The following is a 27,587-nucleotide window of genomic DNA, read 5'->3' on the forward strand; positions in this document are numbered from 1 at the left end:
GTGTCCGTCTTGTGACCGGGCGATGATTGGCTGTGTTGAAGCAGCGCAAGATCCCGCGGCCCACCACCCCACAGCCATGTGACCCAGCCAGATCCTACAGTGATACGAGCAGGAGCACAGGGTTACCATAGCTCAGTCACATGCTGACGATACCAGGCGGCCGGGCCACGAGGGGTGGAAGCGGGAGGCAAGCGGGCGCATGTGCACAACAGTCAAACCAACATATCAGATTATCAACAGCATTAACTCATGGTAATGCATGAACATCCAGAGAAATGTCAAAATATATAGAAATAAGCTGAGCATGTAAATGGCAGCATATATAAATCATCCATAAAGTATATGTTCATCTATGTGAGCACAGAATTTCAGTTATGGTAATGAATCTTCATATTTCCAATCGTGCAACATAGTCATCAACTGCCACCATGAAGGAGAAGAGTTCAAGAGGTATATCTGTTAGAGCCCAATAAGACGCAAGTAGCTCTGAAATATAAAAGTGAAGTTAAAAACTGAAAACACTACATGGAGGGGAATATCCATTGTTTGTAGTTTTAGAGGATGTGGAAAAATTCAAGGATTCATCCAAGCCGTCTGGTTTAACCGTTCCCAATGTCACTATCCATTAAAGTTCATACCTGGCCAGGAGTCGTCTGATGTCCCCTCTCCCCCTCTTATGCCAGTGTGAACCAAATCTATCCCTTTCACTTTAAACCCTTTTGGGTCGCAGGTATGGACCAATCTAAAAATGTCTTGGGATAGATTTTAGTTCAGATGTGTCAACCACCACCCTGGCTGCACCAATGCTCCACACGTGCTCCCTTACCCTAAATCTCAATTCCCTTGAAGTGAGTCCCACATATATCAGTGGGCAGCTACATGTAGCGAAAGGGTTTAAAGAGAATCGCAGAAATGTTCCCAGAACAGTGATCCGTATGTCATCCGTGTGCAATGCGAAACATCCGTATAGCGAGATTTTCTCGCCGGCTTGCAAAATGGACATATAATGGATTCCGGCCCAGAAAATCATGAATAAATAATGTGGAAGTCTATTTCTTGACTGCACAAGTTCCAGCCTACAAGCGAAAAAATTGTGTGGGCTCCCGCACAATTTTCTTCGCCAGAGAGGGAAAGCCGTTGGCCGGGGCTGATATTTGTAGCTTGGGAAGGGGTTAATACCCATGGATCTTCCAGGCTATGAATATCTGCCCGCTGCTGTATATTTAGCCTTTACTGGCTAGTCTAATAGGGCGACCCCCCCAAAAAATGATGTGGGGTCCCCATATAATTAATAACCAGAAAGGCTACGCAGACAGCTGTGGGCTGTTATTCATAGCCTAGGAAGGAGACATGGATATTGGGCCCACCCTGGCTACAAACATCAGCCCGCAGCCTCCCCAGAAATGTTGCATCTGTACGATGCGCCAACTCTGGCACTTAGCCCTTCTCTTCTCACTGCTGTGTAGCGATGGCATATGGGGTAATAAGGGGTTAATGTCACCTTGCTATTGTCAGGTGACATTAAGCTCGGTTAAGAATGGAGAGGCGTCAATAAGCCGACTATCCATTATTAATCTTAGGCCAGGGTCACACTAGCGATTAAAACGGTCGAATGCAATGCGATAAAAAAATCGCATTGCATTCGAACCCATGTTATTCTATGGGGCAGCTCACATCATGCGATTTTTTAGCGCATCCGATCGTCGGACCGAGACAATCGCAGCATGCTGCGATTGTCACCGATTTTCGGATCGGATTCCCCAATGCAAGTCTATGGATGCGATAAAAAAACGCATGGAAAACGCACCACACGTGTGACTTGCGATTAAATCGCAAGACTTCTCCTGGGAAACAGGAAAGAGCAGGAGGCATGGCCAGGAAGCTTGGGTATGCAAATTACTCAAGCAGCATAAAAAAAAACCAGGAAGAACGCCTCCACGGAATCCTCCATCATGTCCACACCAGTGAATGTGGAAATGCTGATAGTTCTGGTCCAGGAGAGGCCAGAACTATGGGACCAGAGAGATCCCCACTATGCTGACCGCAGACGCAGGGAGGCAGCGTGGACAAGAATCTGTGGCCAGATGTTCCCTGGATATGCGGCAAGACCTCGTGAGGAGCGTGACCAAATTAGTAAGTGAAAGAATGTGTTCACATAATCAAATCCCCTAATCTAATCTGCTCAATGTAAGGCCCAGTAAGTGATTGCTCAGATATCAGTAATGACTTACTTTGGTTTTTTTTTTTGTAAGATATTTACAATATCTACATTCCAAATCCCTGACTGGTGGCAGCATGAATCTTTTGCGTGCTAAAATATTGAGTTATGTATCTAATTGTTCTGCCACCAAATGCAGTGATCTTCTATTTTTTGGGCCCGTATCTTAGCCACTATATAACTATTGTTTTTGTAATAAAAACAGCATAGATGCTCGCATTAATACCACAGTATTTTTTAAATTTGGTTAGCAAATATGTTGTTTTGAAGGCCCTTTGTAGTAGGCCTCAACCTTTTTTTTTTTTGTTGGGTTGATTGGTGTGGAGTCAACAGGAAGATAAATCATATCATTTGTAAAATGTGGGCCTAAGCATTGGGTAACCCTTGATTCCAAAGCCATATGTGTGTTGTAACTAAATCCTGTGTTTTTGTTAACATTGTAGTGACTGATGTGACAAGGCGTTGGCACAGCTGTAGGGACACATATAGGAGGGAGAGACAGCTGAGGTCCCGTAGTGGAGCGGCCGGAACCACAAAGAGGAAATACCTCTATTACGACCGCCTACATTTCCTTGCTCCTGTGATGGAGCTGAGACCGTAAGTACATGGTTTAATGTAGTACTCTGTATATTCTGGAAGCCAAATTTACTTGATGTTATTTTTCCCATTGTAGCACCGAGTCAAACCTCACAGAGAGGGGTAACAGGTTCCGACTCTGAGGTCCAAAATGATCCTGAGTCGGATGTGGCTGCAGGCTCAGGCCCATCTTCTGGACTTCCCAGAACAACACCAGCACCACCACCAAGATCACCACCACCACCAGAATCAGGTAGCCAGCCAGCACAGCCTGATGACCAGGGCAACAGTAGCAGCCCCACCATGCCACTGGAGACCTCGCCACAGCCTTCTGCCCTACCACGACGAGGCAGGCGCAGGAGAGAAGGAGCAGCTTCGGGAACAAGGATGCAGGTTGACCGTGGTGTATTGGACTACTTGTCGACAGCTGCTCATGATGATGGGGAGGAGGCATATGGCCGCAGTCTGGCACAGTATTTGAGGGCAATTCCCCTGTGGGTACAGGCTGCGAACGAGAGGGGCTCTCCAAATCGTCTTGGATGCCAGCACACCACCCAATAATCCCCGCAGTGTCTTTCAGTTCCTTGAAAGGTGGAAACTGTCAGAGGAGAATCAGATTGATAGGCTGGTTGGACTTGATGTGAGTAGTCAACCATCCTTGGAACCTGTTCCTCCTCCTTCTCCTCCTCCTCCACGGGTGGCAACACCTCCGCCTCAGCCTGCACACATCCCCAATGTGGCTCCACAGGTCCAATATATGGGCCAGGGCGCACATGCCCAATATGGCCACTTTAACATACCCAATGTTGGTGGTTGGCCCCAACATGGGTATGTTAGACATGGACATATTGGGGGATATGGGCAATTTGGGCAGCCCTACCAGGACTACCCACAACAATTACAAAATTACCCCTACCAAAACCCACAAATGGATCCTGCCAGGATGCAACAGATGGCACAGCCACCTGCCAGTGCACAGGGGGACAGAGATGTGGGCCAGCAACCAAGGCCAAATCTCCAAACAGGCCCCCCACATTCACCACCCCCAACCTACCATGACTTGTAGGTTTTCATTTTTACCTTGTTGTTAGGTTTGGTCTATTGTCCATGATGTTTTTTCTTGTTTGCCTTGAAATGTTGAATCCTAATGTGCTGATAACATTAGGCCAAAGCCAACTACTATGGTTATATGTTACCGCAATAACCCAAAAAAACAAGTAATAAACTTGTTTTCATTCACTATGTGTGTCTGTTCATGTACATACATGTTCTGTAATGTGTTACATAGATATAGTAACAAGTACTATTGAAACAAAAATGTAACACAAAGGTAAAGGCCAAAATATTTATGATAACACAACACTAAAAAACCACTACATAGATAAGGCATCATCTTGCCATGCAGTTGCACCCTGAGGTGTCACAAAATAATTTGTTAACACATCACGGACTTTGAGTCCGGAAATTGGACGACGGGGTGGGTTTACATGTGTCCTAGGCCTAGACACATTAGCAGAGTCCACTTCAGCATCATCATATGAGGGGCAGTCATGTATCCTTGTGAAGTTATGTAGGACAACACAGGCTTTAATAACTTCATTGACATTAGCTTCACTCAGCTGAATTGCCGACTGTAGGACCCTCCATTTGGCGGTAAGAATGCGAAAGGCACATTCCACCAGTCGCCGAGCACGTGATAGTCGATAGTTAAATATTCTACGCCGGTGGTCAAGGGTTCGTCGTGGATATGGCCTCATGACATGTCTGCTCAATGGGAATGCCTCATCTGCTACAATAACATAAGGCACCGGTTCCAGATTTGAGTTGGGAAGCTGACATGGTGGTGGTAGGTCAAGCTCATTATTACGCCGCCGCCGACCCATAATGGAAGAATTGAAGACTCTGGAGTCTCCAGTTCTTCCATAGGCCCCAATATCTACAATTATAAACCTGTAGTGAGTGTCAACCAAAGCCAACAATACTACAGAAAAATATTGTTTATAATTATAGAATTGGGACCCTGAGTTCGGCGGCTTACGCACACGGATGTGCTTCCCATCTAGGGCTCCAACCAAGAGGCAACCAGTCAGGCATTTTGGGCTCCGGCATTACCATATGATGGAGTCTGGTCCAGATTTCGGAGCATGTAGACGGTACTATGCCAGAGATTGTTGATTTGCCTATTAAAAATTCTAAATGCAGACCAGCATATGAAAGGCCAGTTGAAAGGAAGCTAAAAAAAAAAGGAAAAAAAAACATTAGGACATTGCCAAAAAAAAAAAAAAAAATTTTCAAACACATTTAAAGTCGAGGAAGTCTAAAGTAGGCATGATGAAGATTACATTACATGCCATGGCTTGGTTATGAAAGCCACAAGCATAAATTTGTTGTTGTTAAATGTTTGGGAAATAAATTAAGATAATAGGGCAATACGAAATATGATTAAAGGTGTGTAAAATAAATATGCAGCTTCACACATCATCAACATATTGGTTTGAGACATACCGTAAGGTGAGGAGTAGACGCTCCTCAGCAGAAATAGCTTTGCGCATCCTCGTGTCCTGAAACGTGATCCCAGGGCGCACAATCTCAAGCAAAATATCAAAGGTCGCAAGGCTCATCCGACAATATTGATAGAACTTCTCCGGATGGCTCCGCAGTGATGTATAGAGATGGTGGAAATGGCCTTTAGATATCCTTCTGAGCAAAAGTGGATGGACCCACATTCGCCTACGCCTCCGCGGATCCACAATCACAGGGTGTTGCTCCCCAAAACGTCGGGATAAAACCCAATAGAAAAGAACACGCTCAGTGGTGTTAAAAGTGAGCCTGTCTGTCATGTTTAGCACAAAGCAGAGCTAACCAAATCCAAGCACTGACTGTATGTCAAAGGTAGCAGCCCCACACCTGTTGGAGAGGCCATAAATATAGGGAGGGATGATTTTTTAAATGAGTTTCAGGCCTAAGAACGGTTATTTGTCAGTTTTGGAATGGTCAGAGAAAAAATCGGCAGACGGATGTAAAACGGATGCTTACATGCGATTAAAATCGCATCAATGAAGAAAAATCGCATCAAAAACGCATCACTGGTTAATTTGTGCGATTTCGTACCGTTAAAATGGGACCGATTTTTTAATGGTTGTGTGTGACTCCAGCCTTATAGTAATAAAGAGTCAAAAAACATACGTTAAGAATAAAGTATTTTAATGAAATAAAACAACAGTTTTACATAGTTTTTAGTTCAGTATACACCCTGATCCGACACAGTCCCTCTTTAACCTCTTACTTACCGCTGACGCAATAGTATGTCAGCAGTAAGTATCCCCTGCTTTGAGGTGGGCTCACCGCCGGAGCAGGCATTCAATTAGTACTACCGGCACGCGGCCGGTAATGAGCTCATTGCCGACCCGTTACGTGATCGGGGGTCAGCGATGCATTGCCTTGACAACCAGAGGTCTCATAGAAACCTCTATGGTTGTTGCCGGCAGATTGCTATGAGTGCCACCAGCTGGTCGTCGCTCATAGCAATGCAGTAAATCTGCTACATATAGGCGATCAGAGCATCACCTATATGTATCAGAGCCGATCAAGTATGGCATGCTTCTAGCCTCCTATGGAGGCTACTGAAGCATGCCAAATGTAAATTAAAAAAAAAAAAGTGTTTAAAAATAAGACAAAAATAGTGTAAATCACCCCAATTTCGCAACAATCAAAATAAAACAAAAAAAAAAATCAAACCTACACATATTTGGTATCATCGCGTTCAGAATTACCAGATCAATAAAAAAAGGATTAACCTGATCGCTAAACGGCGTAGCAAGAAAAAAATCAAAAACGCCAGAATTACGTTTTTTTGGTCGCCGCGACATTGCATTAAAATGTAATAACGAGCAACCAAAAGAACGTATCTGCAAAAATGTGGTATCATTAAAAACGTCAGCTTGGCACACAAATCATAAGCCCTCACCTGACCCGAGATCACAAAAAATGGAGATGCTACAGGTCTCGGAAAATGGCGCATTTTTTTTTTTTTTTGCAAACTTTAGATTTTTTTTCACCACTTACATAAAAGAGAACCTAGACATGTTTGATGTCTATGAACTCATAATGACCAGGAGAATCATAATGGCAGGTAAGTTTTAGCATTTAGTGAACCTAGCAAAAAAGCGAAACAAAAAACAAGTGTGGGATTGCATTTTTTGGCAATTCACTGCACTTGGAATTTTTTTCCCATTTTCGAGTACACTACATGGTAAAACCAATGGTGTTGTTCAAAAGTACGACTCGTTCCTCAAAAAACAAACCCTCACATGGCCATATTGACGGAAAAATAAAAAAGTTATGAGTCTGGAAAGGGGAGCGAAACACGAAAACGAAAAATCGAAAAAAGCTCCGGGAGTTAAGGCATTAATAACAATTGTCCCACAACGATCTCCCCTATAGTGCAGCCACATCGGCAGATGTGACCACTCTATAGGCCTCCGATGACACACTGACCGGAGATAACCTCCCGCAGTGTGTCATCGGAGTTAAGCCTCTCGCTTTACGGCACTACAGCGTGAGAAAATTCTCACGCTGTAGTGCCGCAAAGTAACAGGTGAACTCAGATGACCTGTCTGTGGCAGAGTGATACAATGACTGAGATAATCCTCTGCATTGTATCACCAGAGCCCCTGGAGAGCAGTCATACCTACTGATGTGACCGCTCTCCACGGGAGATCGCCGTGGGACAATCTTTATTATATGGACTACGTCGGACACAGGGAGTATATTGTTTGTTTATTATTTCAATTTTTTTCAGGTGAGCGAGGACTTCGGGGATTAGCAGTATATGGTGAGTATGGACTATATGTGTGTGTGGGTTTTGTTTACATTCAACACATTAGCCGGATGATGGGACTACTACTGTCCCATCATTGGCTAATGTTGTCACTGTAGCAGGCATAGCCAGATGGGACTAGTAGTCCCATTGGACGATTCCTGCATACACACTCACACACACTGACACAGCCCTGCAGACTCCGCAAACAGCCCCACCGACACTGCACACAGATTCACGCAGACCCTGCCCGCACACAGACACGCACATAGCTCCGCCCACACTCTTCCCGGTCTGCGATTTTCACACCCACATCCGCAGCAAAACCGCAGATTTTTTACATCTGCGGTTTTGCTGCAGATGTGCCTGACTCATTGCAAGTCAGTGGGTGCAGAAACACTGCAGATCCGCACAAAGAATTGACATGCTGTGAGACAAAAAAACGCTGTGAATCCGCACATTTCTTTCCGCAGCGTGTGCACAGGAAATCTCCATTTTCCATAGGTTTACTTTGGCTGGGCACTACACTGTGGATTTGATGCAAATCCATGCGGCAAAAAACGCTGTGGATCCGCAATAAAATCTTCAACCTGTGCACATACCCTTAAGCCAGCACTTTACACTGCAGGAGGGAGACTCCACTGAGCCAGGAGCATGCAGAATGACCGTCAGGCAGGGGAGCAGGCGTTTTCCTGCTCTCCTCCTGTGTGGTGTTCTGCCTCATAAAAAAGTGGCACTGACTCCGGTGGGCCCCTTCATGTGACAGGGGCCTGGGGCGATGGCCCCCTCTGCCCCCCAATAGCTACACTACTGCATGAGTATTGGTATCTACAGCTTGTTTTAAAGTAACCAGTTCAAATCCAAAATGTGACTATACATGTCCAATGTCTAGCAATATACTTGGTGGCACTCTTGTTAAAGTGAAGGGCACTAGGTATGTGGATGATAGAACAGGCACATAAATATCCTCCGCTAGCTACTGTGCGATCCTGCGAAGAGCCGACAGTACATGTGTGCTTGCTTTCTTCCGATGCTTTTCAGAAGAGTAGTCTTCCTTTGTCAGAGATGTGTTGCTCCCTTAAGAACAGGTAATGTCTGGCAGAAGTCAACTGCAAAAATTATAATACCCCCATTAAACGATCAGTTCCCCGCAGATCTTTCAAGGTCCGATCAAGGGCTCAACCGCTTTCTTGTGCACCATGGTACATTCATCCCAATTACTTTGCACGTTTGTAATACCTTAGCTTTCCCAAAGCCCTTAGTGATATTACAGACAGGGTTTTCTGACAGCGCTAGATTAAAGGGCAATCCTAGTGCTGAATGAGCCGTGCGCCCTCCATCTAAAAGAGTGGCCGCAATCCCACATGATGCAACAGCCAAGGCAATGTCATTGTTTGAGCGAATTTCTGGAAGCAGCAAATTAATTAAAATGTTTTACCAGTACCTCCTGATGCATCTAGGAGACATAGTCCCCCATTTCCACTGGAAATCTGAGCCATAATTGTCATATAGCTGATATTTGGTCATCAACCAAAAGAGGATTACCGTATATACTCGAATATAAGCCGAGATTTTCAGCCCGTTCTTTTGGGCTGAAAGTCCCCCTCTCGGCTTATATTCGAGTCATATACACCGGGAGGTCGGAGGGGGAGAGGGGGCGGGGGTGTCAGGTCAAACTTACCAGTCCTGACGCTGTCTCTTGAGCCCCCAGCTTCTCTGCGCTCTCTGCTCCTGCCTTCAGCGTTCACGTGGTACCGCTCATTAAAACTCATGAATATGCGCATATTCATGAGTTTTAATGAGCGGTATCACATGACCGCTGAACGCAGGAAGAGAGAGCGCGGAGAAGCTTGGGGCTCAAGCGACAGCGTCAGGACGGGTAAGTATAGCGATATACTCACCTGTCCTGCGTCCATGGCTGCTTGCTGCTGTCTGTCATCGGTCAGTGACTTGAGACAGCAGAGGGCGCGGTGACGTGATTAGTGCGCGCCGCGCCCCCTGCAGTCTGAACGTCACTGACTGATGACGTGGCAGATAGCGGTGAGCAGCCATGGACGCAGGACAGGTGAGTATCTGACACCCAGCGACGGAGAGGTGAGTATGTCATTTTTTTTATTTTTACATGCTGCAGCAGCGGCAGCAGATGGGGGAATAATCTAAGGAGCTTCTTATGGGGGCAGCATATGGGGGAATAATCTATGGAGCTTCTAATGGGGGCAGTATATGGGGGAATAATCTATGGAGCTTCGTATGGGGGCAGTATATGGGGGAACAATCTATGGAGCTTCTTATGGGGGCAATATATGGGGGAATAATCTATGGAGCTTCTAATGGAGGCAGTATATGGGGGAACAATCTATGGAGCTGCTTATGGGGGCAGTATATGGGGGAACAATATGGAGCTTCTTATGGGGGCAGCATATAGGGGAATAATCTATGGAGCTTCTAATGGGGGCAGTATATGGGGGAACAATCTATGGAGCTTCTTATGGGGGCAGTATATGGGGGAATAATCTATGGAGCTGCTTATGGGGGCAGTATATGGTGGAACAATATTGAGCTTCTAATGGGGGCAGCATATGGGGGAATAATCTATGGAGCTTCTAATGGGGGCAGCATATGGGGGAATAATCTATGGAGCTTCTTATGGGGGCAGTATATGGGGGAACAATCTATGGAGCTTCTTCTGGGGACACCATATGGGGGAATAATCTATGGAGCATTTCCCACCCTAGGCTTATACTCGAGTCAATAAGTTTTCCCAGTTTTTTTGTGGCAAAATTAGGGGGGGTCGGCTTATACTCGGGTCGGTTTATACTCGAGTATATACGGTATTTAATCTGACAAATTCTTTACTTTTTTTCAAATCATACCTTTTTTTCTTGCAGAATTTCTCTGTTCATAATATCAGTCTGGTCGATTTGGTGCTGGTAAACCTAATGCTATTAGTTTTACTTTTGATAGATATGCACCTTTCTTCTAACATCAAGAGGGCTTTGTTGACTATGTCAGCAATGACATTTAAGTCTAAGTCTGGATTAACCCTCCTTTGCACTCTAAGAATATCTTTACTAAGATATTCTTTGTATTTGTCCCAAAGCGCACAGGGATTGGAGGGTGTGCAGGTTGTAATTATTATAGCGAACAGGTCTTAGTTGAGGTGGAAAGCGAGTGAGAGATGCTTCCTGCAATGCCAAGTCCCAGTGTTGATCGTCTTATTATTTATCTTGTGGAGACTGAGCGTCTCTACAAGATAAATAGACATGCTGCGGTCTAGAAAGACGCGCCGCTTGTGCGTATACACAGGTCTGTCTCACGTGTCTTTGAACGCATAGGGAGATGGGATATCATAAAATCCCATCCACTATGCTGTAACATCTGGCAGCAGCGGGGTGGACGCTGTGGCTGTATGCAGCATCCAAAGTGCAGCGTTTCCTGACCGTGGAAACATACCCTTAGGGAAAGTATTTAGTGTTTTTCTAGAGGAGTTATCTATTTAATTGAATGCCCATGTAACAAATTATACATAGGCTGCACCAAAAGGCGACTAATGGTACGGATAAAGGAGCACCTAATATTAAGAAAGGCTACACGAGGCACTCACTTTCACGCCATTTTAAAGAAAAACATAATACATCGACAAAAGGCGTACACTTTCTTGGTATCCAGAAAATTCGACAAAACCCAAAGGGGTGGGGGGGGCAATTTTATAAAACTGATGTCCAGAACGGAATCACAATGGATAGTCACCCTAGACTGCCTGACTCCAAAAGGCTTGATTTATGTGCTAGAATTATATGCATTTTAAATGGGCTTGAACTAACATAGTGATACTAATAATTGGACTAGTTTCACTTTTCCCTCCCAATTCCACATGTCGTATTATTCTATTCAGGTGTCAAGCGAGTGATGGAGAGATTCTACTGTATATATTTAATAGATATGTCTTATTTTATACTGTCAATTGGGATCGGTTTTAGGGACTTCTAATAGTACATACTGACTCAAAGGACACGGCCGGATATAGGCATATACACTACTGTTCAAAAGTTTGGGGTCACCCAGACAATTTTGTGTTTTAAATGAAAACTCAAACTTTTGTTAATCAAATGAGTTGCCAAATGAATTTAAAATCTAGTCCAGACATTGACAAGGTTCAAAAAAAAGATTTTTATTTGAAATAATTTTCTCCTTCAAACTTTGCTTTCATCAAAGAATGCTCCCTTTGCAGCAATTCCAGACGTTTGGCATTCTAGCAGTTAATTTTCTGAGGTAATCTGGAGAAATATCACCCCATGCTTCCAGAAGCCCCTTCGACAAGTTGGTTTGGCTTGATGGGCACTTTTTGTGTACCATACGGTCAAGCTGCTCCCACAACAGCTCAATAGGGTTGAGATCTGGTGACTGCTCTGGCCACTCAATTACAGATAGAATACCAGCTACCTGCTTCTTCCTTAACTAGTTCTTGCATAATTTGGAGGTGTGCTGTGGGTCATTGTCCTGTTGTAGGATGAAATTGGCTCCAATCAAGCGCTGTCCACAGGGTATGACATGGCATTGCAAAATGGAGTGATAGCCTTCCTTATTCAAAATCCTTTTTACCTTGTACAAATCTCCCACTTTACCAACACCAAAGCAACCCCAGACCATCACATTACCTCCACCATGCTTGACAGATGGCATCAGGCACTCTTCCAGCATCTTTTCAGTTGTTCTGCATCTCACAAATGTTCTTCTGTGTGATAAAAAACACCTCAAACTTGGATTCTTCTGACCATAACACTTTTTCCCAATCTCCCTCTGTCCAATGTTTGTGTTCTTTTGCACATATTAATCTTTTCCTTTTTTTTAGCCAGTCTCAGATATGGCCTTTTCTTTGCCACTCTGCCCTGAAGGCCAGCATCCCGGAGTCGCCTCTTCACTGTAGACGTTGACACTGGCATTCTGCATGTACTATTTAATGAAGTTGCCAGTTGAGGATCTATGAGGCTTCGATTTCTCAAACTACAGACTCTAATGTACTTGTCTTGTTGCTCAGTTGTGCAGCGGGGCCTCCCACTTCTCTTTTTTTTCTCTGGTTAGAGCCTGATTGTGCTCTCCTTTGAAGGGAGTAGTACACACCGTTGTAGGAAATCTTCAGTTTCTTGGCAATTTCTCGCATAGAATAGCCTTCATTTCTAAGAACAAGAATAGACTGTCGAGTTTCATGTGAAAGTTCTTTTTTCTGGCCATTTTGAGAGTTTAATGGAACCAACAAATGTAATGCTCCAGATTCTCAACTAGCTCAAAGGAACGTCAGGTTTATAGCTTTTCTAATCAGCCAAACTGTTTCCAGCTGTGCTAACGTACTTGCACAAGGGTTTTCAAAGATATTCTAACCATCCATTAGCCTTCTTACACAGTTAGCAAACACAAAGTACCATAAGAGCACTGGAGTGATGGTTGTTGGAAATGGGCCTCTATACACCTATGAAGATATTGCAATACAAACCAGACGTTTGCAGCTAAATAGTCATTTACCACATTAACAATGTATAGAGTGTATTTCTGAATCATTTAATGCTAGCTTCAATGTAAAAACTTTTCTCTCAAAAATAAGGAAATTTCTAAGTGACCCTAAACTTTTGAATGGTAGTGTGTATGTATATATATATATAATTTTATTGTTATTTTATACTAATCCATAAGATATAATTTTGTACTAATTCTAATTTATTTTGCCTTTATACTACCACTTTTAAATATTATTAATAAAATTGATTTTAAAAAGTTGTTTTTATATATAAGTAAATTCCTCTCATCACTTTTATAATTTTGCCTGAAGCCGTAGTGCATTAAATATATTCTAATGTAATCAAACTTATTTTTAATTTCACTTTTATGTACTTGTTCATATTTATTTAATTTTATACCAGTCCTCATCTAATATACGCATGTGTGTATAAATATACCTCCAATCAAGCATTACACACATTGAGCAATATTAGTCATTGCACAGGCTCATAAAATTGGTAAAACCGAGGTGCACATACAGTATACACATAAATCATTGGGGCAAGCAGAGGAGATGCGGGGGCTAGATGGACACATAAGGAGTATAAATTAGCGGGGGTCAATAAGCGGGTGAGAACCCTGACGAAGGACGCAGTCCTCCGAAACGCGTTGGTCACTCTTTTGGTCCCAGCGCCGCTCTGTAGCCTCTGTGACGTCTGCTAGGAATCTGGGTCATTCTATGCATATGCAGCAACCCAGATTCTCACATTTGTCTCCAGAGGCTGTCCTTTTTCCCTGCTTCTGAGCATGCTCACGGGACTAGCTCTCATTGGAGTTCAGGAATCAGGTGCTCAGGTCCTGCTCCTGATTTGATTGGTTATGCTCGGGGCTCTGGAGATTTCCGGCAGGTCCCGTACGCTATAAAAAGTGCGCATGGCCGCTATGCCATGCGCTAGTATTTTTCCATACTTGCTGCTGTGTGTTTGGTGATGGATGCTTGGACTGGTGAATGACTTATTAAGAAACCCCTTCCCTCTGATAATACGTATGTGTGAGTGATTGGGATACAGCCAGTGTGCTCGCTAGCGCCAGCGCGCTCAAGCATCCTCTGTTGCAGCAGCCTGCGTCCTGCATTGCTCCTGCTAACTTGCGCCTGCAGTCGTTTTGGCATCTGCAGTTGCGACGCCGTGCACATGTCCAGTCACGGTAAGTCGTCTCGGCTGTAGTGACGTCTATAACTTCTCCGATCTTTGGCTACCGCACGTGTGCCGCTGAGTGTCTGTGAACTTAATACAGACCCAGCGTTTTTTGTATTTGTGTTCATGTGTGCAGCTCTGTGAGTCTTTTAACAGAGCTTGCTTTTGTGCATCAGGTGCAGTTCTTCCCTGTGCACATTACCGTCCTTGTGCTCTGCTTATTTAGCAGCGGTTATTACACCTGCCGCACGGTGGACCCCGGGCGGCGAACACGCTTTATTTATATTTTTAAGCGTGTTCCGCCGCCGTAACATAATACTAGCGCCAGGGTCTGGCTAAAAATAGCAGATAAGAGCAGCAACTGTTGCAATGCTTGCGACAGCTCGAGGCTCGCTTGACCACCTTTGAGAGGGCCCTCGCAGCTTCGCAGGCCACGGATGCTGCTGTCCAGGCACTTATTGACGCAGTGGGACGTATGTCCATGTCCGCCCTTGCGCCGACAGTTACCCGCCTCCCGTTACCGGAGAAATATTCTGGGGATGGCGCCTCCTGCAGCGTTTTTATCAGCCAGTGCTCGATCCATCTGGAGCTGCTGGCTGCGCAATTCCCTACAGAACGGGCCAAGGTGGCCTTTATTATATCCCTACTGTCGAGCAAGGCGCTGGAATAGGCAACGCCACTTTGGGAGCATGGTGACCCGGATGTTCGGACCGTGGCTAATCTGCTTACCGCTATCAAGCAGGTGTTTCTTGGTCCACGGGTTACCCACGATACCTCTCTCCAATTGCTGGCCTTGTCTCAAGGATCACTCTCAGTAAGCCAATACGCAGTCCGTTTTCGGACACTGGCGTCTGAGTTAGAGTGGTCTGACAAGGCACTCATCCCAGTTTTTTGGAGAGGACTAGCCGAGCACGTGAAGGATGCTCTCTCCACTAGAGAGAACCCTACCACTCTGGAGTAGCTAATCTCCATCTCCTCCTGTATTGACCTCCATTTTTCGGAGTGTGGTTTGGAGCGTGCTCACACCAAACGTAGAGGTACTCCGGCTCCCAAATTTTTTGAGCCTTTGGATCTGCCCGAGCCAGAGGTTCTACCACCCGAGCCCATGGAGGTGTCTCGCACCATTTCAGAGACATGTCCGGCGCAAGAGACCATGTGCGGTTGTCACCATCCGCCTGCTGCTTCTCAGGAAGACAGCGCCCCGCAATGGTCTGATTGCGAATCGGTTGGCGAGACTTTTGTCCCTCCTCGCCAGCGGCCTAAAGTTCTCGCGTGGGCACACGCGCCCAATGCGGACGGCCATCATGCCTATATGCAGACCACGAAGTCACTGGCCGGTTCGTATTGGTGGCCACACAGAGCTCGGGATGTAAAGAAATTCATTTGGGCATGCACCCTATGTGCTCGGGATAGCCTTCCCGAACGGAGAGCGGCCACGCCTGCTGATACACGGCGGCCTTCTCCTAAAACTCCCATTATTTCCCGGGTGTCCCTCCTGAGACCTGGTCTCCCCCCAGATACCGTCCGCATCTCCCGGTTTTCGGTTTCACCTACTGGGAGATCAGGCTCGCCTTTTGACAAGTCTGAGACCTGTGCTGCTGTCGGACACAGGGTGGTGGATCGGAGGGTTCAGGGAGGAGGGGGCACTAGGAGGGGGAGTAATGTTAGGAATCTGGGTCATTCTATGCATATGCAGCAACCCAGATTCTCACATTTGTGTCCATAGGCTAAGTCCTTTTTCCCTGCTTCTGAGCATGTTCACGGGACTAGCTCTCATTGGAGTTCAGGAGTCTGGTGCTCAGGTCCTGCTCCTGATTTGATTGGTTATGTTCGGGGCTCTGGAGATTTCCGGCAGGTCCCGTACGCTATAAAAAGTGCGCATAGCCGCTATGCCATGCGCTAGTATTTTCCATACTTGCTGCTGTGTGTTTGGTGATGAATGCTTGGACTGGTGAATGACATATTAAGAAACCCCTTCCCTCTGATAATACATGTGTGTGAGTGATTGGGATACAGCCAGTGTGCACGCTAGCGCCAGCGCGCTCAAGCATCCTCTGTTGCAGCCGCCTGCGTCCTGCATTGCGCCTGCTAACTAACTTGCGCCTGCAGTCGTTTTGGCGTCTGCAGTTGCGACGCCGTGCAAGCGTCCAGTCACGGTAAGTCGTCTCAGTTGTAGTGACGTCTATAACTACTCCGATCTTTGGCTACCGCACGTGTGCCGCTGAGTGTCTGTGAACTTAATACAGACCCAGCGTTTTTTGTATTTGTGTTCATGTGTGCAGCTCTGTGAGTCTTTTAACAGAGCTTGCTTTTGTGCATCAGGTGCAGTTCTTCCCTGTGCACATTACCTTCCTTGTGCTCTGCCTATTTAGCAGCGGTTATTACACCTGCCGCACGGTGGACCCCGGGCGGCGAACACGCTTTATTTATATTTTTTTAAGCGTGTTCCGCCACCGTAACATAATACTAGCGCCAGGGTCTGGCTAAAAATGGCAGATAAGCAGCAACTGTTGCAATGAGTGCGACAGCGCGAGGCACACGCTAGGAATTAGGGGGGGAAGCCAGCACTGCTTAAGGTTAGAACGCATAAATTAAAGTGCATATGCACATAATATCCAGCTGTATTCAAAAATGAGATATTTGGCAAAAAAATTGATCAATTCAATTGAGCCACCCCGCCGCGCCAAGGCAATCTCATGTGGGGGGTCCTACTCTACATTTATAATAAATACTGTGCCATTACGGCCTCCTAAGAGCATGACCACATCAAGTGCAATCTGTACCTGAACATTACTAGATCGCGCCCATGAAGCCAGATGAAGCAAGTGAAGATGAAGGCCAACCAGGTCTGAACACAGACATATCAGGATTGACCTCCACACATTGCCCGACCAGCAAACATAGATGAAGGGCGATGTTGGCCCAGACACAGGTGCACAATTTAATAAAGCTTGGGGCAGGGCGGGGCTGCCGTGTGTGTGCACAGCAGCCTAGATCCATCATAATGAACACAGAAAAATTATAGCGGACATAGCCAAGCGTGCACGGCAATAGTGGTGGTGAGCCACAAACCAACAACAAGAAAATAGGGGGGGAAGCCAGCACTGCTTAAGGTTAGAACGCATAAATTAAAGTGCATATGCACATAATATCCAGCTGTATTCAAAAATGAGATATTTGGCAAAAAAATTGATCAATTCAATTGAGCCACCCCGCCGCACCAAGGCAATCTCATGTGGAGGGTCCTACTCTACATTTATAATAAATACTGTGCCATTACGGCCTCCTAAGAGCATGACCACATCAAGTGCAATCTGTACCTGAACATTACTGGATCGCTCCCATGAAGCCAGATGAAGCAGCCCCGCCCTGCCCCAAGCTTTATTTAATTGTGCACCTGTATCTGGGCCAACTTCGCCCTTCATCTATGTTTGCTGGTCGGGAAATGTGTGGAGGCCAATCCTGATATGTCAATGTTCAGACCTGGTTGGCCTTCATCTGCACTTGCTTCATCTGGCTTCATGGGAGCGATCCAGTAATGTCCAGGTACAGATTGCACTTGATGTGGTCATGCTCTAAATGTATTTAGGATGCCGTAATGGCACAGCATTTATTAAAAATGTAGAGTAGGACCCCCCACATGAGATTGCCTTGGCGCGGTGGGGTGGCTCAATTGAATTGATCAATTTTTTTGCTAAATATCTCATTTTTGAATACAGCTAGATATTATGTGCATATGCACTCCAATTTATGCGTTCTAACCTCAAGCAGTGCTGGCTTCCCCCCCTATTTACACGCTAGGAATCACTGTCGGCCATCTTTCCTTGCTGATATCCAGGGACGCCAACGGCCAGGGCTTCCCTGGCTCTACACAGCTCCCCTGCACCCTCACTTCACTGCCAATGACAGGAGCATACCTCTTTGACTACATCCAGGCAACAGCCAAGCTGTAAACAGCCTCCAACCTGGCGAAACCGGCACTATTCTGCCACATCCATGCAACATCTACCACATAACTTGCCTCTGACCCGGTAACTACATGCTACTCTTCTAGGCAGCTGTTCACCAATCACTGGGTAAGTGTTTAACCGGTTGGACCTGTATAGTCTGCTCTGCAGTATATATATTTTTTTTGGGGGGGGCACTGTGTATTTCAACTAACTTTTCAGAGTGGTAAGATCATTTTAATTCGAAGGGGCTCTATCACGATGTGGTACACCTAAGTGGTACCAACACTCCAAAACACCGTCTAATCCAGGGCTCCACTTTACACAGGGACCGTATTAAGTGGCTCAATTGTTCCTAGGAGGACCCTACCGCTGTGAAATACATCCTAACAGCAGGTGTATTTTTCATTGCATTTTAACATTTTGTATTTTTGTTCTCTGTCATACCCTCAAGCGCGGTTTCAGTTATTGCAGCCATCAAGTTTCTATAATCAGTGACAGTGTTGGCATCTACCTGTCTTGATTTCAGCTGCTGTGGACATTTTCTGTGAGGTAGCACTAGTGTGATCAGTCAATTTTTCAATAGGAGAAGGTGTTGATGAAACTTGTGAGATTTTCACTGCTCTCAAAACAAGACCTGTCACGTGATCGCAGAAATTGTATTATTTAAAAATCCTTGAGTTCCCCCAGATTCTGCCACTCTATTTAGTTTTGTGCAGGCATTGCAGAGATACACACACTTGTTACTTTTGGAGTGCAATATGTGAAATTTCTACTTCCAGTTCAACTGGGCATGTCTTCACAGTCTACTCTGGGGGTGTGCAGTTTGAGTGGCAGCATCTTGGGAGGAGGGGGTGAAAACACATGCCCCCAGAGAAAAACCCTGAAGAAATAACCACTGGACTTCAAGCAGAGATTTCATAAAGTGCTCTCCAGAAGAAACAAACGTGAACATCTCTACAATGGAGCGACTTCGAGCAACAGGGAAACAAACACAGGAATTAGGGGAGCTTAGGAATTGTTACATTGTATTTAACTCAAGCGATAGTCCTCTTTAAGGCTGGTTTCACACTTGCGTTCAGGAGGGCTGCGGATGGCGGCCTACTTCCTCCCTGAAGCTCCGCCTTCTTCTATATGCGTCCTGCATTTCCCACGTACCTAGCTTTACCATTGGGCACACAGGGACATGTGTTGTATGTGGGCTGTCACGCTTCCATTGAAAGCAGAATATACTGGGCACAAACTTCAGCATTATATTCACTGATGGTGACAGGTTCCCTTTAAAGAGCATTGATGCTAGGATAAGTCATCCATGTCTGATCGGTCGGGGTCCGACACCCAGCACCCTCGCCTATCAGCAGATATCGGTGTCGGCAGCCAGAAATCCTCGATTGCGGAGCTGGCCGTCTTCTGATAGCGGCCTCCGCAGGGGACTACACATCCGCCTCTTATTGATCTGAATAGAAGGCAGATGTGTTGTACCCAGCGGCGGCCACTATCAGAAGATGGCCAGCTCTGCAATCGAGTACTTCCGGCTGCCAACACCGATATCTGCTGATAGGCAAGGGTGCTGGGGGTCGGACCCTGACAGATCAGACTCTCACAGCCCTCATCGTCTACCTGCTGCCACCTACTGGCGAGAATGAGGAGCAGCCATCTATCATCTCTATGGGGGGGTTACCGTCCTCCAGGATGTGGCTGGGGTCACCGCCTGCACCGTGTACTGACTGGCACTCCAGCCGGGCATCGGGGGCTTCACCACTTCACAGGCGGACAGCCACATCACAGTCTCGAAGTTGTCTCCCCGAATAAGCGCCTCCGCCTCGTCCCGGTGCACCGCCACCTGCTCGAACTGGTGCAGGCCGCTGGCGTGATCGAAGTGAACGTTAGTGGCCACAGCCATGAGCGGGCGGCGCACGGATCCCCCGTCCATGCCGTGAGGGAGCAGCCCAGCAGCGCTCAGGTAGTCCGGGAGGCTGCGCAGCCCGAGGCCGGTGTCTATCACCAGGTCCTGGTGGGAGCCGTGCACCAGCCAAATATTCGCCCGGTTCCCCGACTCATAAAAGCGCTCCTGGATCCAGAACACGCCGTCCCCCAGGGCCTTGTGCGCGAACCACTCCAGCGCGGCCATGGCGGGACTCCCCGGGCGGAAACACACCGGACACGGCACACACCGGACACTGCACACTGGGCACTGCACACCGAGCGGGCACACACCGGACACGGCGCCTGTTACAGTCAGCACCTCGGGCAGCGCCCTCACTGGCGCCGCTGTCATCCAAGTGCAGTTTCCGAACCAATAGGAGACGAGTGTTGAGAATCGTCACCGGTGAGCGGACCAATGAGAAGGCAGCACTGGGAAAAACCTCTGTGTGCAGAACCGTCACTGAGTCCCGTAGAGAAGATCGCAGACCTGATCATACTGGTGACATTTGTACAGATTAACCACTTCCGTACTGGTGACACTGGTACAGATTAACCCCTGCCATACTGGTGACACTGGTACAGATTAACCCCTGCCATACTGGTAACACTGGTACAGATTAACCCCTGCCATGCTGGTGACACTGGTACAGATTAACCTCTTCCACACTGGTGACACTGGTACAGAATAACCCCTTCCACACTGGTGACACTGGTACAGATTAACCCCTTCCTTTCTGGTGACACTGGTACAGATTAACCCCTGCCATACTGGTATTACTGGTACAGATTAACCCCTTTCTATACTGGTGACACTGGTACAGATTTTCCCCTGCCATACTGGTAATACTGGTACATATCATCCCCTGCCATACTGGTAATACTGGTACAGATTAACCCCTGCCATACTGGTAACACTGGTACAGATTAATCCCCTGCCAGACTGGTAACACTAGCACAGATTAATCCGTGCCATAGTGAGACTGGTGACACTGGTACAGATTATCGCCTCCCATAACCCCTGCCATACCAGTGACACAGTGCAGCCGCTCCGGGCCCCACACTCAGAGGGGCCCACCTACAGCTACGCTACTCTTACCTATATCAGCGTGGGCCCACCATACTGTGTATAGGAGAGCTGTACATGGGGGGACTCGGAACATAGTTGGGACACTCAGAGTATTGTTACTGTCAAAGGAGCATTATCACTTTCTAGGGGCAAAATGTGGACACTGTTTTCTAGGCACTTGTACATGACATTAATATTTTCTATTGTTCAATTTTACCATCTAGATGGCACAAAGGACACACTTTACTTTGTAAGGCGCACAGTGGGTGACATTAGGCGGGTTAGTAAAAGGACCAGTGTTTTGAACCACACAGTAGGTGCAGTAATAGGGGCACATACGGCATCAGTGGCTCAGTATTGGGGTATCAGGTACAGTAATAGGGACACATACGGCAGCAGCGGCTCAGTATTGGGGTAGCAGGTGTAGTAATAGGGGCACATATGGCAGCAGTGGCTCAGTATTGGGGTATCAGGTGCAGTAATAGGGAAACATACGGCAGCAGTGGCTCAGTATTGGGGTAGCAGGTGCAGTAATAGGGGTACATATGGCAGCAGCGGCTCAGTATTGGGGTTTCAGATACAGTAATAGGGACACATACGGCAGCAGCGGCTCAGTATTGGGGTAGCAGGTGCAGTAATAGGGGCACATATGGCAGCAGCGGCTCAGTATTGAGGTATCAGGTGCAGTAATAGGGGCACATACGGCAGCAGCGACTCAGTATTGGGGTATCAGATGCAGTAATAGGGCCACATACGGCAGCAGCGGCTCAGTATTGGGGTAGCTGGTGCAGTAATAGGGGCACATACGGCAGCAGTGGCTCAGTATTGGGGTATCAGGTGCTGTGATAGGGGAACATACGGCAGCAACGGCTCAGTATTGGAGTATCAGATGCAGTAATAGGGCCACATACGGCAGCAGCGGCTCAGTATTGGGGAATCGGGTGCAGTATTAGGGACATATATGGCAGCAGCGGCTCAGTATTGGGGTATCAGATGCCGTAATAGGGGCACATATGGCAGCAGCGGCTCAGTATTGGGTTATCAGTTACAGTAATAGGGCCACATACGGCAGCAGCGGCTCAGTATTGGGGAATCGGGTGCAGTATTAGGGACACATATGGCAGCAGTGGCTCAGTATTGGGGTAGCAGATGCCATAATTGGGGCACATACGGCAGCAGCGGCTCAGTATTGGGGTATCGGGTGCAGTAATAGGGACACATACGGCAGCACCGGCTCAGTATTGAGGTAGCAGGTGCAGTAATAGGGGCACATACGGCAGCAGCGGCTCAGTATTGGGGTATCAGGTACAGTAATAGGGACACATACGGCAGCAGCGGCTCAGTATTGGGGAATCAGGAACAGTAATAGGGGCACATACGGCAGCAGCGGCTCAGTATTGGGATATCAGCAGGATAAGGAGTTTGTGCAGGTTGGGAATAGATGGGGACAGTGCTGGAAGTGTGAGAAGTCTGATGTGATTTATTGTAATCTCTGCAGATGAGTCCTGGCTGGAGAAGTGGTGATGTCGGTCTGGACCAGATGGAAAAGACAAGAAAAGTGAATGAAAGAACGTCAGCTGTAAGTTACTATCTATAACTGTACTGAGATCATTTGCATGTTCTGCAGGACTGGTATCCACCACTGTATGGTCACCATATGGCGGTAATATCAGTGTACAGTAGGTCTTTGTATAGAGAGTTCTCCTCGGTAACATTGCGGTCATCTGCAGTATCTGCAGGGCTTGTATTGTACAGGATGAATGATATATTGAATACAACCATCTTGGGACACATACTGGTTATTCATCAACTGTTATCTTTTTTTGAAGGACATATGGAAGTAAAAAAGCAATTCTGACGTGTTTTGTTGTGCGCCAAGTTGTAGATTTTAATGACACCATACATTTTACCATTTAATGGACTGAAAACAGGGCAAATATTCCAAGTGAAGTGAAATGGTAAAAATAAATCATTTATAGGGATTAGTTTTGGTTACACAGGGCAGTAGCTGTGAGCAAGTACACCCCGACACATTACATGAAGGTGGGGGTCCATGCAGGCCGCTTGATGCCGTTGGCTTCGGCTTGCCAGGACCAGGTCTTCTAAAGTTCAATGATGGAGACCACCACTGAAAAACAAAAGGTCTTTTACTGAACAATAGCTTAATGTATATTATGATAGCGGGTGCATAGATTCATGAACGTCTCAGTGCAGGGAAAATGCAATACAGCCACTGACAATCACACTACGGCCACCATATTTTACTGTTGGTATGATGTTTTTTGATTGAAAGCCTGTGTTACTTCAACACCAGATGTAATGGGATAGACATCTTCCAAAAAGTTAAACTTTTGCCTCGTGAGTTCACAGAGTATTCAGTCTTGGGGATCATCAAGCTGTTTTCTGGCAAAACTGAGATGAGCTTTCATGTTTTTATAGCTTAGCAGTGGTTTTCGTCTTATAACTCTGCAATGCAGACCACTTTTGCCCAGTCTCTTTGTTATGGTGGAGTCATGAACACTGACCTTAACTGAGGCAAGTGAGGCCTACACTTCTTTTGATGTTGTTGTGGGGTCTTTTGTGACCTCTTGGGAAGGTTCACCACTGTTCCATGACAAAAGAAGTGAATGTGCTATGTTTATATGTGTCAGTATGATACCGATTGCAGGTTTTGCAGATTTAGAGAGTATCATCAAAGATAATGAAACCAAATATAATGCATAAGTTCCCACCTGTAACCCAAGTCACAGATGGTCACAAATCAATACTGTGACCCGCAACTTACATAATTTAGACATATCATACTGACACATCTAAGGATAGAACATTCACTTCTTTTGTCTTTTAACCTTCATTTCTATATTCACTTAATATATCTTTTTAAGCTATATTTATTTTTGTGCCAATCTATATTCATTACCCATTACCCATACATATCACCATAGTAACTGGGAAATTTTGGTCCCGTGGTTATTATTTTTTGATGGATGGGAACATCCCCCTTGTGCTTATGTTCCTACTTTGCTATAAGTGCTATAAGACCTATATTTTTCTATATTGTTATTCAATGTTTTATGTATTGTATTCAATAAATTTTATTTTGTTTTATTCCATTCTTGTGGTTTATGGCTACTCCATTGCTGCTTTGTATCTCTTACCTGTACATTATACACTATATACAGAGCTCCTGTGTGTAATGTCACTGGGGATCACTGTATTACCTGTACACTGACACTATATACAGAGCTACTGTGTAATATGTCACTGGAGATCACTGTATTACCTGTACACTATATACAGAGCTCCTGTGTATAATGTCACTGGTGATCACTGTATTACTTGTACACTGACATTATATACAGAGCTCCTGTGTAATATATCACTGGTGATCACTGTACACTATACCCTATATACAGGGCTCCTGTGTTTAATGTCACTGGAGATCACTGTATTACCTGTACACTATATATAGAGCTCCTGTGTATAATGTCACTGGTGATCACTGTATTACTTGTACACTATACCCTATATACAGGGCTCTTCTGTATAATGTCACTGGTGATCCTTGTATTACCTGTACACTGACATTTATACAGAGCTCCAGTGTATTATGTCACTGGTGGTAATAACAGTGTTGTTAGTTTTGTAATTTTAATTCATGATCAGTGTTCAGTCACTATGTGGTGGTAATATGTTGTCTGGTCACTGTGTGGCTGTATTTCTCTCTTGTTTGTTCATGGTGTGGCGTTATTTGTTCCTTTTATGTGGTAATATGTGGTCTAGTCACGGCTGTATTTATTTCTTGTATGGGGTAACCCCTTAACCCTCAATGGTGGTTTGCACGTTAATGACCGTTAAGGGTTAAAAGTTGACCAGCGATTTCTCATTTTTACAACACCATTTTATTTTTAGGGACCACATCACATTTGAAGTCACTTTGAGGGGTCTATATGATAGAAAATATCCAAATGTGACAACATTCTAAAAACTGCACCTCTCAAAGTACTCAAAACCACATTTAAGATGTTTATTAACCCTTCAGGTGTTTCACAGGAATTTTTTTAATATTTAAAAAAAAATGAACATTTAACTTTTTTTCACAAAAAAAATTATTTCAGGTTCAATTTTTTTTATTTTACCAAGAGTAACAGGAGAAATTTGACTGCAAAAGTTATTGTGCAATTTGTCCTGAGTACGTTGATACCTGATATGTGGGGGGGAACCACTGTTTCGGCACATAGCAGAGCTCGGAAGGGAAGGAGCGCCGTTTGACTTTTTCACTGCAAAATTGGCTGGAATTCAGATAGTACGCCATGTCACATTTGGAGAGCTCCTGATGTGCCTAAACAGTGGAAACCCCCTACAAGTGACCCCATTTGGGAAACTAGACTCCCCAAAGAACTTATCTAGATATGTGGTGAGCACTTTGAACCCCCAAGGGCTTAATAGAAGTTTATAACTTACAACCGTACAATTAAAAAATCATATTTTTTCCACAAAAATGATCTTTTCATCCCCAATTTTTATTTTCCCAAGGGTAACAGGACACCAAAAGTTATTGTGCAATTTATCCTGAGTACGCTGATACCCTACATGTGGGGGTAAACCACTATTTGGGCGCATGACAGAGCTTGGAAGGGAAGAAGCGACATTTGACTTTTTTGGCTGGAATTGAGATCGGACGCCATGTCGCGTTTGGAAAGCCCCTGATGTGCCAAAACATTGGAAACCCCCCACAAATGACACCATTTTGGAAACTAGACCCCCCCAAGGAACTTATCTAGATGTGTGGTGAGCACTTTGAACCCCCAAGGGCTTCACAGAAGTTTATAACGTACAGCCGTAAAATTAAAAAATCATATTTTTCCACAAAAAAATGATCTTTTCACCTCCAATTTTTATTTCCCCAAATGCTTTACAGAAGTTTATAACACCCGGGCGTGAAAATAAAAAAATCATATTTTTTCCACAAACATGATCATTTAGTCCCCAATTTTTTTATTTTCCCAAGGGTAACAGGAGAAATTGGACAGCAAAAAGTTGTTGTCCAATTTGTCCTGAGTACGGTGATATCCCATATGTGGGAGAAAACTACTGTATGGGCACACGTCGGGGCTCGGAAGGGAAGTAGTGACATTTTGGAATGCAGACTTTGATGGAATGGTCTGCGGGTGTCATGTCGCGTTTGGAGAGCCTCTGATGTGCCTAATCTGTTAAAACCCCCACAAGTGACCCCCATTTTGGAAACTAGACCCCCCAAGGAACTTATTTAGATGTGTGGTGAGCATTTTGAACCCCCAAGTGCTTCACAGAAGTTTATAACGTAGAGCTAGAAAAATAAAAAAATCATATTTTTTTTCCACAAAAATTATATTTTTGCCCCCAATTTTTTATTTTCCCAAGGGTAACAGGAGAAATTGGACCCCAAAAGTTTTACAAATTGTCAACAGTAGGCTGATACCCCATATGTGGGGCTAAACCACTGTTTGGGCGCATGGCAGAGCTTGGAAGGGAAGGAGCACCGTTTGACTTTTTCAGCACAGAATTGGCTGGAATTGAGATCAGATGCCATGTTGCATTTGGAGAGCCCCTGATGTGCCTAAACAGTGGAAACCCCCCAATTCTAACGCCAACCCTAACCCCAACACACCCCTAACCCTAATCTCAGCCTCAACCCTAGCCCTAACCCTAATGGGAAAAAGGAAATAAATACATTTTTTTAAATTATTTTTCCCTAACTAAGGGGGTGATAAAGGGGGGTTTGATTTACTATTTATGTCGGGTTTTTATGTTTGGCAGCTTTCGCACGCTAAAAGACGCTTTTTATTGTAATAATTGTTTTTGCATCACCACATTTTGAGAGCTATCATGTTTCCATATTCTGACCCACCGAGTCATGTGAGGTCTTATTTTTTGCGGGACGAGTTGACGTTTTTATTGGTACAACTTTTGGGAACGTGACATCACTTTTTACTCCGATTTTTGGAACTTAGAATGAACTAAAACCAGCATTTCATGAATTTCTTTTGGGGGGTGCGTTTACACCGTTCCGCGTGTGGTAAAATTAATAGAGCGGTTTTGTTCTTCGGGTCAGTACGGTTACAGCGATACCTCATTTATGTCTTTTTTTATATTTTGGCACTTTTATGCAATGAAAACAATTTTTTATAAAAAGTAATTATTTTTGCATCGCTTTATTCTGCGAGCTATAACTTTTATATTTTTTCGCTGATGATGCTGTGTGGCAGCCCGTTTTTTGCGGGACAAGATGACGTTTTCAGTGGTACCATGGTTATTTATATTTGTCTTTTTGATCGCGCGTTATTGCACTTTTTGTTCAGCGGTA

The 27,587-nt window shown here is 45.3% G+C and overlaps 1 pseudogene; it reads right to left on the reverse strand.

Moving 5' to 3' along the window:
• Nucleotides 1-388: 388 nt before the first annotated feature.
• Nucleotides 389-20,380, reverse strand: LOC141093924 (acyl-coenzyme A thioesterase MBLAC2-like; annotated as a pseudogene).
• Between the last annotated feature and the right edge of the window lie 7,207 nt (nucleotides 20,381-27,587).

The sequence above is a fragment of the Dendrobates tinctorius genome, unplaced genomic scaffold (assembly GCF_039654945.1).
Source record: "Dendrobates tinctorius isolate UK_male_01 unplaced genomic scaffold, ASM3965494v1 ptg000003l, whole genome shotgun sequence".
NCBI classification, from domain to species: Eukaryota; Metazoa; Chordata; class Amphibia; order Anura; family Dendrobatidae; genus Dendrobates; species Dendrobates tinctorius.